Raw genomic sequence first — 14436 nt, 5'->3', positions numbered from 1 at the left:
CCAGGTGTGCTAAGATCACACAGTACACAGCACTACTCACCCCAGTCTCTGTAGTTTACAGTTTGGACTCCTCAATCCAGCACAGAGCAGTTCCACTCCTGAATCTCCCAGGTTATTGTAGCTGAGGTCCAGATCTCTCAGGGGTGAGTTTGATGACTGGAGAGCTGAGGCCACAATATTACAGCACTTCTGTGTGAGTTCACAGTTGTTCAGTCTGCAAAGAAGAGTTAATATATTATAGTATTACTATATTAGGTATACACAAAGCATGTATCTAATAGGGGAAATGTGCCAATGATAGTGTTCAGTAATGAGGAGTGAAATTGAGGATTTTAAGGTTGATGATGCTCTGAGGAAGATGTCTGTGCTACATTCTCCAACTGCAGTATTTTGAAGAGCAAGCGTGTTGTGATCATCTCTACTGAAGGGAGGAGAGTTTTCTCTAGCATAACTAGAAGTCTGTACAACACTAAATTCCTAGGCCTTGCAGTAGGGCTCCTCCGTCTCCAGGCACCGAACCTCCCAAGGACAACAAGAAGTTAAAAATATTGTATGTGTGTGTGTGTGTGTGTGTGTCTATATGTGTGTCTGGTTTTCTTTAACTCTGTCTCTTATGTAAGCTCTGGAGAGCTTGGCTTTCCTACTTATCCTCCCCCTGCCAACCTGCCAGGGAGGAACCGGCTATGACACTATGCTGCCCAGGACTCTGAAAGCAACCGATCGATAAAGACCAAACTATTATATCTGATATAAAGCTTGTTTATGTAACACTGAAGACTAAGAGGTCACCGTGTGCTTATTCAGTATTCATGCTATATGACTAGACACAGCCAAACATTTACTTTGTTAAATCTTACAATATGCATATGTATTAACTATGTACCAATCAGAATTATGTATGCTATTGTTGACCACTTTTTGCTAATAGAAGCAGGGACTGGACTTATCCATCTTGTTTTCTGTGCCAATCAGATGTAGAATTATGTATGTTATTGTTAAAACACTTTTTGCTTATGAAAGCAGGGACCACCCCTGCTTTCTCCAGTTCAGGCTTATCCATCTTGTTGTGTGTAGGTTCCGGACTCTTTCTGCAGAAATAAATCCTATTTCTTACATGGATATACCTCGCCGTGCTGGTTATTCTACGGGGAGAATTTTCTCTGCCCAACATTATGAACAATTACAACCATTATGAGGACCTCTACAAACCAATGAAGATGAAACTGAATAGTTTAGATTCATTATTTTGTTAATATTTAAACAAAAACAGTGTATTTTCTGTTCATATGCCAGTGCTAAGAGGTATAATAAATGGTTCTGTTCCCAAGAACAGTTCCACAGGGAGAATATTCCCAGACTGGCCAGGAGCAGGAGGCAGCTGGCATAGACAGTCTCCAGTCGGCCTCTCCATCCTGCTGCTGCCGCTACTGTTTCAGCTAGGCAGGCATCGCGCTTGTGCACCAGAGACATTACATTACATTACAGGCATTTAGCAGACGCTCTTATCCAGATCGACGTACAACAATTAACCACACACCATAAAACTAATAACCCTGGTGAAAGTGAAAAATATGACACAAGCAATTCCAGGTGTGCTAAGATCACACAGTACACAGCACTACTCACCCCAGTCTCTGTAGTTTACAGTTTGGACTCCTCAATCCAGCACAGAGCAGTTCCACTCCTGAATCTCCCAGGTTATTGTAGCTGAGGTCCAGATCTCTCAGGGGTGAGTTTGATGACTGGAGAGCTGAGGCCACAATATTACAGCACTTCTGTGTGAGTTCACAGTTGTTCAGTCTGCAAAGAAGAGTTAATATATTATAGTATTACTATATTAGGTATACACAAAGCATGTATCTAATAGGGGAAATGTGCCAATGATAGTGTTCAGTAATGAGGAGTGAAATTGAGGATTTTAAGGTTGATGATGCTCTGAGGAAGATGTCTGTGCTACATTCTCCAACTGCAGTATTTTGAAGAGCAAGCGTGTTGTGATCATCTCTACTGAAGGGAGGAGAGTTTTCTCTAGCATAACTAGAAGTCTGTACAACACTAAATTCCTAGGCCTTGCAGTAGGGCTCCTCCGTCTCCAGGCACCGAACCTCCCAAGGACAACAAGAAGTTAAAAATATTGTATGTGTGTGTGTGTGTGTGTGTGTGTGTCTATATGTGTGTCTGGTTTTCTTTAACTCTGTCTCTTATGTAAGCTCTGGAGAGCTTGGCTTTCCTACTTATCCTCCCCCTGCCAACCTGCCAGGGAGGAACCGGCTATGACACTATGCTGCCCAGGACTCTGAAAGCAACCGATCGATAAAGACCAAACTATTATATCTGATATAAAGCTTGTTTATGTAACACTGAAGACTAAGAGGTCACCGTGTGCTTATTCAGTATTCATGCTATATGACTAGACACAGCCAAACATTTACTTTGTTAAATCTTACAATATGCATATGTATTAACTATGTACCAATCAGAATTATGTATGCTATTGTTGACCACTTTTTGCTAATAGAAGCAGGGACTGGACTTATCCATCTTGTTGTCTGTGCCAATCAGATGTAGAATTATGTATGTTATTGTTAAAACACTTTTTGCTTATGAAAGCAGGGACTGTTCCTGCTTTCTCCAGTTCAGGCTTATCCATCTTGTTGTGTGTAGGTTCCGGACTCTTTCTGCAGAAATAAATCCTATTTCTTACATGGATATACCTCGCCGTGCTGGTTATTCTACGGGGAGAATTTTCTCTGCCCAACATTATGAACAATTACAACCATTATGAGGACCTCTACAAACCAATGAAGATGAAACTGAATAGTTTAGATTCATTATTTTGTTAATATTTAAACAAAAACAGTGTATTTTCTGTTCATATTCCAGTGCTAAGAGGTATAATAAATGGTTCTGTTCCCAAGAACAGTTCCACAGGGAGAATATTCCCAGACTGGCCAGGAGCAGGAGGCAGCTGGCAGAGACAGCCTCCAGTCGGCCTCTCCATCCTGCTGCTGCCGCTACTGTTTCAGCTAGGCAGGCATCGCGCTTGTGCACCAGAGGACAGCAATGAACCATTTTGTCTGGATTTACTCGAGCTTTTTTGTTTGTTTGCTGTCAATTTTTGTTTCATACCACTATTTAAAATAAACAAAAAAATTATTTAATTCAACTAAGTGTCATTCATTTCAGACATGCACTTGATAAGGTGAATGAACACTCACTAGTGAAACGGCTCCACAGCCAACCAGTCCCTGCTCTCTCGTGCACTCTGTGCTCTGTAATATCTGTAGTGATTGTCACATACGACTCTGCTTCTCTAATGTGTCCTCTGTGAGGTCTATGTCACATCCATGGTGTATGGCTATGTAGTGTAGAACACAGCACACCACAAAGAATGCACTGACTTTCTGAGGGCTGTACAGTGATGTACCACCCAGTCCATCCAACATTCTAAAATGCATTTTCAACATTCCATAGGCCCACTCAATCATTGACCCAGCCCAGCCAAACACATGAATAAAAGCAAGTTTCCAGTGCATTCTGGGCTCATTGTAAACACTATCTGAGGGGTGTAAAGCCGGTCTCCCACCTGTCTAATTCAAGTAGCTTACACAATGAAGTCCACTGCCCAGATAGCTGGCATTGGACTGCATAACTGAATACAGCTTTCTTTTAAAATAGTTCAACTGAAATAAACAAAATATTTTTTGTATCTGTGTTATGTGTTTATGGACTCACATGTGTGGCACAGTTATAACGCCAAAATAGCATGAGTTAAAACCTGGTATGGGTTGGTTTAACTGCAAACGCATTACTCAACACCAAACTAACACAGTGCCGAATGTATCTATTGGCACATCCCCGATTGCACCAACAAACCCATGTTGACACAACCAGATTGGGATGGCAGGTATGCCATCCCACCAAGTTACGCCTTGGCGGGGGCATGCCCCATACCTATACAGCACCGAGAGTTTGGCACATTTCAGGGTTCCCCACAGAAATAACCACAACAGCCACAGACACTCAGCCCTTAAAAACATTACATTCTGTACATTCTGACCCCATTTCAACAGACAGATTTCATAAACAACTTCACATGTCCACACAATAAAGCCCCACACTAAGGGGATTTTGCGTTTTCTCCTTCTTCTTCTCTTTCTTATTCTTCTTCTTCTCATTCTTATTTTTCCAGCCGCCTATCCCAATAACAACATGTCTCCCCATTGGACATTTTACCGACACCAGCCAAATCTTCACCTACACGACCCAATCAAAAACGCGCATACACACGCAAAACACCCATACCTTTTGCACCATATCTACCCGCCGTTCACTGAACGTATACACAGCATTATGATGTACCGTCTGCACGTTCAGTTATTAACCGGCTACAATATTGCAAAGCCATATGGATTCAACAGGAGCTTTTCTGTGCTTACTGGCCTGTGTTCTTCTTTAAAACCACGGACAGGTTTGCTAATGATATTTCACGCATTGCATAGCTATGTCATGGTGCTGCACTAACAAAGTTACAGACTGGTAAACCTCCGGTTGAAGGATTGAATCCCGCCTCGCCCTCAAGCAGATAATTTCCTCTTTTACACTAACATTTTCTTACGCTTTCATATTTTCTTTACCAAAACTCACTCACGGCCACCCATATGCATTTCATGACGGCAAATGTACGCATTTTATTAAAAAGTTATACCAGTTCACCACTGTGCCATTTCTACTAACTATATTTCTTCACTTGGCTACCGTACAAAACCTTCTTATCAGCAAACGCCACGTTTCTACATTCATGTTACCTTGCCCTGTTCTCCATCTAGCCACATACAAACAATTACTTCGTATGTACGTTCTGCAACTCCCCATTAAAACATTACATTTCAAATCATGACTCACTCATAAGTATAACTACTACTACTACTAAACATGAGAAAAGCACATCAGTGCAATAGACTTCACACATTACTTAACCCTCCACTTTAACAACTAATGTTTTATACAGACTGTTATATATACCGTTCGATAACGAAACTAAGCTCGCTCATGGTCACTTCATTTAATCCGCACTATAGTCTGTGATCAGGTCAACCTTCACCTACATGCCAATTCTGCTAAAAACATATTGTTTCAACTACGCAGTTTCATCATTTCTCCTAATTTCTCTCACACTGTTGTTACTTCCTCATATGCAAAGCCTGCTGGGACATATGCGTCGGCTCCTATTCTCCACTATCAAGTTTTCCGGTTCTAGTTTAGCAAAACAGCGAAGAGGATTCCTACCTGCAGATAAGCCTATCAAAATGCCTTATAAACCTTACAAACACTAAAAGTGCATCGCCACGAAATAACAGACAACGGAGCAGGACAGCAGGGTACACAAGTTGCGACCTAGAGAGCTCTAATTCTACGGGCTTGCTGATTCTTTTGTCAATCAAGGCTCGTTGGATGGCCGTCAAATCCGTGAGTAGCCTACATACACTGTCGCCAAGTTACGGTACTACAAACAATATAGGCTATCTTGCCTCACCGAAATTAAATAAGATGTATTCCAAAGCAATGCTACCCAATATTTCCTCAGTTCTTTCAAGTCACTTGGCCCTGTGTTTTGTAATCTTACCATTTTACAATGTCATGCAAACTTTGTGTAAGATCAAAGAGTCAAATATTTCAAATTGTCTCATGGAACACATTGAAATTCAAGTACAAAACTGCTGCTGAGTAACTACAGGAAGCATATTTCTCCAGAAAACATATGTTTACACTTGGCGGGGGCATGCCCCATACCTATACAGCACCGAGAGTTTGGCACATTTCAGGGTTCCCCACAGAAATAACCACAACAGCCACAGACACTCAGCCCTTAAAAACATTACATTCTGTACATTCTGACCCCATTTCAACAGACAGATTTCATAAACAACTTCACATGTCCACACAATAAAGCCCCACACTAAGGGGATTTTGCGTTTTCTCCTTCTTCTTCTCTTTCTTATTCTTCTTCTTCTCATTCTTATTTTTCCAGCCGCCTATCCCAATAACAACATGTCTCCCCATTGGACATTTTACCGACACCAGCCAAATCTTCACCTACACGACCCAATCAAAAACGCGCATACACACGCAAAACACCCATACCTTTTGCACCATATCTACCCGCCGTTCACTGAACGTATACACAGCATTATGATGTACCGTCTGCACGTTCAGTTATTAACCGGCTACAATATTGCAAAGCCATATGGATTCAACAGGAGCTTTTCTGTGCTTACTGGCCTGTGTTCTTCTTTAAAACCACGGACAGGTTTGCTAATGATATTTCACGCATTGCATAGCTATGTCATGGTGCTGCACTAACAAAGTTACAGACTGGTAAACCTCCGGTTGAAGGATTGAATCCCGCCTCGCCCTCAAGCAGATAATTTCCTCTTTTACACTAACATTTTCTTACGCTTTCATATTTTCTTTACCAAAACTCACTCACGGCCACCCATATGCATTTCATGACGGCAAATGTACGCATTTTATTAAAAAGTTATACCAGTTCACCACTGTGCCATTTCTACTAACTATATTTCTTCACTTGGCTACCGTACAAAACCTTCTTATCAGCAAACGCCACGTTTCTACATTCATGTTACCTTGCCCTGTTCTCCATCTAGCCACATACAAACAATTACTTCGTATGTACGTTCTGCAACTCCCCATTAAAACATTACATTTCAAATCATGACTCACTCATAAGTATAACTACTACTACTACTAAACATGAGAAAAGCACATCAGTGCAATAGACTTCACACATTACTTAACCCTCCACTTTAACAACTAATGTTTTATACAGACTGTTATATATACCGTTCGATAACGAAACTAAGCTCGCTCATGGTCACTTCATTTAATCCGCACTATAGTCTGTGATCAGGTCAACCTTCACCTACATGCCAATTCTGCTAAAAACATATTGTTTCAACTACGCAGTTTCATCATTTCTCCTAATTTCTCTCACACTGTTGTTACTTCCTCATATGCAAAGCCTGCTGGGACATATGCGTCGGCTCCTATTCTCCACTATCAAGTTTTCCGGTTCTAGTTTAGCAAAACAGCGAAGAGGATTCCTACCTGCAGATAAGCCTATCAAAATGCCTTATAAACCTTACAAACACTAAAAGTGCATCGCCACGAAATAACAGACAACGGAGCAGGACAGCAGGGTACACAAGTTGCGACCTAGAGAGCTCTAATTCTACGGGCTTGCTGATTCTTTTGTCAATCAAGGCTCGTTGGATGGCCGTCAAATCCGTGAGTAGCCTACATACACTGTCGCCAAGTTACGGTACTACAAACAATATAGGCTATCTTGCCTCACCGAAATTAAATAAGATGTATTCCAAAGCAATGCTACCCAATATTTCCTCAGTTCTTTCAAGTCACTTGGCCCTGTGTTTTGTAATCTTACCATTTTACAATGTCATGCAAACTTTGTGTAAGATCAAAGAGTCAAATATTTCAAATTGTCTCATGGAACACATTGAAATTCAAGTACAAAACTGCTGCTGAGTAACTACAGGAAGCATATTTCTCCAGAAAACATATGTTTACACTTGCTTCTGAACTGAATTTGAGTACATGTGCAAGTTATTGTATATTTGCTACGTACAATAAATAGGCTACTGCATGTAAAATACATATTGTACATACATACATAGAGAACTTCTTTATCCCCATGGGGACATTTCCCTCGCAGCATGTTACATTCACATTTACGAACACACACTTATACCAAGACACATACTATCATTCACGCAAGAGAAAGGCTGGGCAGCGAAATACATACATACCAATACAAATTGGACATATACACACCTATTCAATCAATCTTGACTGTGAGAGAGCCATCCACACATATGTTTGGGCTGTCCATATAGTGCATGCTTATACACACAGGGCCAAGTGACTTGAAAGAACTGAGGAAATATTTGGTAGCATTGCTTTGGAATACATCTTATTTAATATATTGTTTGTAGTACCGTAACTTGGCGTCATTTTGATATCAATACTTTTGAGTAACTTGGCATTTTTGTACGTTGAAAATGTGTTTTTTATGAGATTAACATTACATTACATTACAGGCATTTAGCAGACGCTCTTATCCAGAGCGACGTACAACAATTAACCACAGACCATAAAACTAATAACCCTGGTGAAAGTGAAAAATAAGACACAAGCAATTCCAGGTGTGTTTGTGCCTGTGCTGTCACCAAAATAGGGCACCTTTTCTTAATTCTGTAACTTAATATAGCATCTCTTCATTTTAATCTGCTTGAATTGTATGTTCTGATAAAGGTTGATCTATCAGATAACTGATAATCAATAAACTCCTTATTTATTTCACAATTGCTATCTTTGCAAATAATTAGTAAATGTATTAAATAAGTAAATAGTAATAGTAAATTAAATTAAATATATGATAAGTGATGAGGTTTTGCATTTGATGCTTCTTATGTTCTGGATATAAAACATCTTGATTCAGAAATCTTTTTTTTTAAAACCAAATTTTCACTTGCCTTTATTGCACTTTATTCTTACTAGAAATTGAAAGTGGGAAACGATGTGGTCAATCATCTACATTATTAATGACATAATACTCACATGGCCTTCCTGCAGTTCCTGACTACAGGTACCAGTCTCTGATGACCTGCTGCTGATGTGTTGTAGGTCTTCAAGTCAAACTCATCCAGGATCTCCTCTGACATCAGTAACACAAAGGCCAGAGCTGAACACTGGTCTGGTTCCAGCTCTTTTTCAGAAAGTTTTCCTGATCTCAGGGAATTCTGGATTTCCTGCACTAGGTAGTTGTCATTCAGTTCATTGAGACAGTGGAACAGATTGATGGTCCTATCTGCTGAAGACTCTTCTCTGATCCTGTCCTTAATGTACTGGACTGTTTTCTCAATGCTCTCTGATCTGCTTCCTGTCTCTGTCAATATTCCTCCTAAGAGCGACTGAATGGACTCCAGAGAGAGGCCAAGAAGGAATCGGAGGAAAAGGTCCAGGTGTCCATTCTTACTCTCTAAGGCCTGATCCACTGCACTCCTGTGTAACTCAGACAGCTGCACTCTGTCACTGTGAGGTTTTGATTCTTCTGCTCTGAGTACATTTCTGTTTTCATTTACACATGAATGAAACACAAACAAGGCAGCCAGATACTCCTGAATGCTCAGATGCACAAAGCAGTAGACCTTCTCCTGATACAACCCACACTCCTCTTTAAAGATCTCTGTGCACACCCCAGAGTACACTGAAGCTTCACTAACATCAATGCTACTCTCTCTCAGGTCCTCTTCATAGAATATCAGATTGCCCTGTTCCAGCTGTCGAAAAGCCAGCTTCCCCAGTTTCAGGATGATTTCTGTATCTGATGCTGACATCTTCTTTGAGTCTGCCTCATCAGTGCCATGATACTTCTGATTCTTCACATTAGTCTGAATGAGCAGAAAGTGTGTGTACATTTCAGTCAGCGTTTTGGGCAGATCTCCACTCTCTGCTTTACCCCACATTGTCTCCAGAACAGTAGCAGAAATCCAGCAGAAGACTGGTATGTGACACATGATGTAGAGACTCCTGGATGACTTTATGTGTGAGATAATACTGCTGGCCAGGTTCTGATCTCTGATTTTCTTCCTGAAGTACTCCTCCTTCTGTGGGTCATTGAACCCTCGTACCTCTGTCACCTGGTGGACACACTGAGGAGGGATCTGATTGGCTGCTGCTGGTCGGGAGGTGATCCAGAGGAGATCAGTGGGAAGCAGATTCCCCTTAATGAGGTTGGTCAGCAGCACATCCACTGATGATGATTCTGTTATATCCCAGCACTTCATATTGCTTCGGAAATCTAGAGGAAGTCGACACTCATCCAGACCATCAAAGATAAATACAACTTTGACTTCATCACCTTCAACGTTTTTGATCTCTTTCACTTGTGGAAAGTAGTGCTGCAGAAGTTGCATTAGACTGAATTCTTTTTCCTTCTTCAAATTCAGATCTCGGAAAGGAAGAGTGAAGATGAAATCAATGTCCTGATTGGCTTTTCCTTCTGCCCAGTCCAGAATGAACTTCTGCACAGAGACGGTTTTCACAATGCCAGCAATGCCCTTTGTAAGCACAGTTCTGGGTTTCTTTTGTCCAGGTAAAGGCTTAAAGATGTCATTGCAGAGGATTGCAGTCTCCTGTGTGGTTTGTCTCTTGGATGCTGTCTCAATCTGTCTGACCTCGTGTTCATTATTGACCTCCCCACTTCCCCCCTCTGTGATGTAGAGCTCTGTATAGATATCATTCAAAAGGGTTTGGTTGCCCTGCTTTGCTAAACCTTCAAATATGCATTCAAACTGCTTCTTCAGATGAGTTTTCAGTTCCTGCTGGGCTCTTTTTATGGATTCATCTGAAAAGAGGAAATATGATAAATAACTGTTTAAAATAAGATTAAAATTTCCCTTTCAATTAACAGATTTTAAGAAGAAACAATCCATAAAAATATTAATGCACTCAGTGTTCACAGTATTTTACACATACAGTATCATAGTGTTACATACTTCTATCAGTATGTTACACACCTCACACAGTAATACACGCCTGTATCACAGTGTGTAACACACCCCTCACACAGTATTACATACATTCCATCCATGAAATTGAATTTCTTGCTACACGAGCATCAGTGTCACTGTCACTCTCGCTATAATCGTTTTTGATTTAATGAACACAAATGGTTTTTTTTTTCATTATGGTGAAAAGGAGAACGCACTTTTTCGATTCTGAGTTCCCAACCTACTGCCAGTGTCTGATGATGTGTAACTATCTGTCCAACAAGAGTAACTAGCTACACGGAAGAGGGAAGCTAATTTTTGGAATCATATTAAAGAAAACTGCTGTTATTTTCTGGCAAGTTAACAATTTATATGTTGCTATTTGATTATAGCTGAAGCATTTCTGACATTGAACATGAAAAATTAACTGTAAAAATATGTTTTCTGAAAAATCGCCAAAACGGGATTGACCAGGGTCTTACACAGGTTTTATATTGCAGACTTACAATATGACAAGAGAGTTAGGGATCGGATCCATAAAAATACTTGAATGGCGACTACGCTGACCACTATCCTAAAGTATGGTACCCGATACCAGGCCACTATTAGCTGGGGCTTTATTTTTCCCAAATAGCGTCCAAATGATATCTCAAAGCCACAGAACTAAGCGTTTCTCTAAAGATGGTCAGTCACCCCAAAATGCAACGTAGTGTGACATCAAGTACAATTTTTCAATGCAGAATGATGGAAGCTGTGTCTGAGGAAAAAACATAGATAAAAAGTTACAATCTGCTGCCTCCTACTGTCGGAACCCCGCAAGTAGCCTATTTCTCTCTGGCTGGCAGAACCTCTGCCGTAGAGGCAAATGCATCAAATGAAACCCTAAATAACTGTATTGAAAACGCAGGTGCCAGACCAGGTAACATTAAACGTAGGTTAATAAGACATAGGAAAAATGATTTCATGAATCAAAACATAGTACCCATTGTTACTCTTACAAACTGCATAAACCCCACCACCCCTACCTAAGGGACAGTGAAGCCAATTAAACTGAAAAAATGCTTTTATCATTTAAAAATTGTTTCTCATCTTGATTATTAACTACTGTATTCAATGAACCCCTAATGAAAAAAAACTACATAATGCTAGCCTAAAATGTTTTGATGTTTTTTTGTTTGTTAATATTTTTTCTTTCCTCTTTAGCTGTATGTTTGATTTGCATAAGCTTAGGTAAAGAAAATAAAAAACCAAAAAGCTTCCAAGGGTGTAATACATCTTCAGCCATTATGCTTTATTCAAACTTCCACAAGTTTTATTTTGTAAAGACAAGCTCCTGCACATGACCTGGGGGCAGTCTGCATTGGGGAGACACAACATCCCTTGCTATACTGAAAGTTGCTTGAAACACTCATTGGGGGGAAGGTCAGATATTTTAGAGTCACATGAGCCAGTGCTGGGTGTGTCATTAGCCAAAAACCTGTAATAATTTAACTCTAGTAAGGACTCGTTGTTTTACTGCGTAATACCCCTTACAAAACCGTACATTGCAAAACTATTTTCTTGAAGTAAAGTACACAACTGAATCAATTTTAACATTTGTAACTCTTAGCGGTTTTGTTATATAGGCTAAGGGAAAATGTATTGAGGCATATTACAGGAACACTGAGAAAAGCGCTAAAATGTGCATGACAAAAAAAGAAAACAGAAAAAGTAGTTCAAGAAATACAAAGTGCAATATGCACCGTCACTCTCCTCTTATCAATTCCTCAGAGAACGCGCAGCTTTGATGGTTTTCTGGAACCGCACACACACAAATCGGATATATTTCACTCAGTTGTCATGTAGCTATTTTATTCAGTTTATTCAAAGTCTCAGTTTTAGAGAAAACACAAAAATATGTTGATGGAAGTGGGTAACACTTTGGCAAGGTCTGGCTTATCCGTCTCTCTCTCTCTCTTTTCTGGTATTTCATAATCAATTGTTTAATGTTTTGTTGTATATCTTCTGTTTTGTAATTTAGAAGTAGTGAGCCTGCATTCAATAAAGAATGTATGATTTCAACGCATTAATCTATTTGACTGCTTTGTAGTAAATTCAATTAGCTAATCTTAAAACCTAATATAGAGCTTGTTTTGACTTGTTGGTTGATTCCACCAGTTTTCTGTAGACTGACTTATCAATGAATTTGGCGAATGAATGATAATTAATAGGATAGGATAAAGGGGTCATCATATTCTCGGTTTGCACATCTGCAGGCGCACAAGTAGGACTTGAACACCCCGTTGCAGGGTCATGCTTTTGCTTCTGGAACGAGCTTCTTTACAGCGTGAGACACCTGGAAGTCCTTATAATCTGTCATGGTTTTAGCTGATACTACCATTTCTTTTCCTTCCTGCGCCTTTTCTTCAGTTATTAGGGCCATTGGTTTTTTCATACGCCTTTTCTTAAGTTATTACGGCCATTGAGTTCTCCATTTTGTTAAGCCTTGATTTGCTTCAGTTTCACTTATGTTGCACGGTAATCTGTCAAGCGAGGTAAAGGTAAAGGTAAAGGTAAAGGTTTGAGAGTTGTGATATTGGATTGTTGTGGCTATAAAATTAGCACAACAGTCTTTAGCTAATAGGTTGTTGGCAACAAGTTAGTGCCACAACCTAAACTCAGAATTCTTTCTTTAGGGTGTTACTTTTTCAGCCTCGGTTCGAGGTCTGTTTTCTTTGAGTTGCTCCGTTTTCTGCTCAGGCAGTTTTGTTTTATTTTCAGAAAGTTCAAACTCCTTAAGCTTTAGTTTTTTCTTACCCAGTACGTTGTTGTTTAGAGCTTTTCTTTGGGATACTCTCCCTTAGGAGTATTGTTTTCCTTTCTGTTATTTTTCCGCTGTCCTTTTGTCTCTTGAGACTTTGGTTATTCTACCCCTGGTGAATAGCTTAAAGAACCCCCTGTTCAGTCGCGATTGGTCTCCCAAAACCCCCACTCCCTCACATAATCTAATTCTTTTATACTGACTGCTGAGTTTGATTCCTGGATACAAACTCAGGGCAGTCTGTCTGATGGGACAGTGGTCTAGTTACTGGTTTTTGAGCAAAAGATTTAACCCCCCTCAAGGTCATTTAATCTTGTTAATTTACTTGTCCCCGTATTCACTGTTTGAGGCAATATTTTAATAAATGTAAATGCCTTTGTATACATGTTATTTGTGGCATTTTATATATGTAATAATGTAAAACACTATTATGAAAGTGTAGATGCTATAAATCATTGTTAGATTTGCTATCTAAACTCAGTTCAGAATTCTAATGGACACACAGTAGCAGTGAGGGAAAACTCTTACTGTGCTCATCTCTCTCCAGTGAGTCGGCAAGATCCTTCTGCTTCATGTTCCTCAGGATGTGGAGTGTGATCTCCAGAGACCTCTCACTGCCACAGGTCTCCAGCATCTTCTCAACTATGTACAGGGCCTCACGATCCTCTTGCTCTATCTTGAACAAGTTCTTCATATGTGTCATAAGCCTATCCATCACAGACTCTTCAGGCAAACTCTTAAAGCATTCTGGGAAATCCTGTCTCAGGTGGCTCTTAAACTGTTTCAACTTGTTATCCTTCTCTAACTTCATCAGAGTGTGCAGGAGAGACTGAAACAAACACATGAAGAGGTGTGCTGTATCAGAGTGAAATAAACACATGAACAGGTGTGCTGTATCAGTGTGAAATAAACACATGAAGAGGTGTGCTGTATCAGTGTGAAATAAACACAGGAAGAGGTGTGCTGTATCAGTGTGGAATAAACACATGAAAAGGTGTGCTGTATCAGTGTGAAACAAACACATGAAGAGGTGTGCTGTATCAG

General features: G+C 40.0%; 1 protein-coding gene and 1 long non-coding RNA gene across 2 annotated transcripts in view; one reads left to right on the top strand and one right to left on the bottom strand.

Annotated features, from left to right (window-relative positions):
* The window catches only part of LOC135242400 (protein NLRC3-like), a 1894071-nt gene that overhangs the window by 1222470 nt on the left and 657165 nt on the right, over positions 1 to 14436 (bottom strand). The gene's annotated exons all lie outside the window — the stretch shown is intronic.
* Positions 1 to 14436, top strand: part of LOC135242451 (uncharacterized) — a 641023-nt gene that overhangs the window by 198306 nt on the left and 428281 nt on the right. The gene's annotated exons all lie outside the window — the stretch shown is intronic.

The sequence above is a fragment of the Anguilla rostrata genome, chromosome 16, assembly GCF_018555375.3.
Source record: "Anguilla rostrata isolate EN2019 chromosome 16, ASM1855537v3, whole genome shotgun sequence".
Lineage (NCBI taxonomy): Eukaryota > Metazoa > Chordata > Actinopteri > Anguilliformes > Anguillidae > Anguilla > Anguilla rostrata.
Note: the sequence above shows the minus strand (reverse complement) of the source record. Positions and strands in the feature narration are given on the sequence as shown.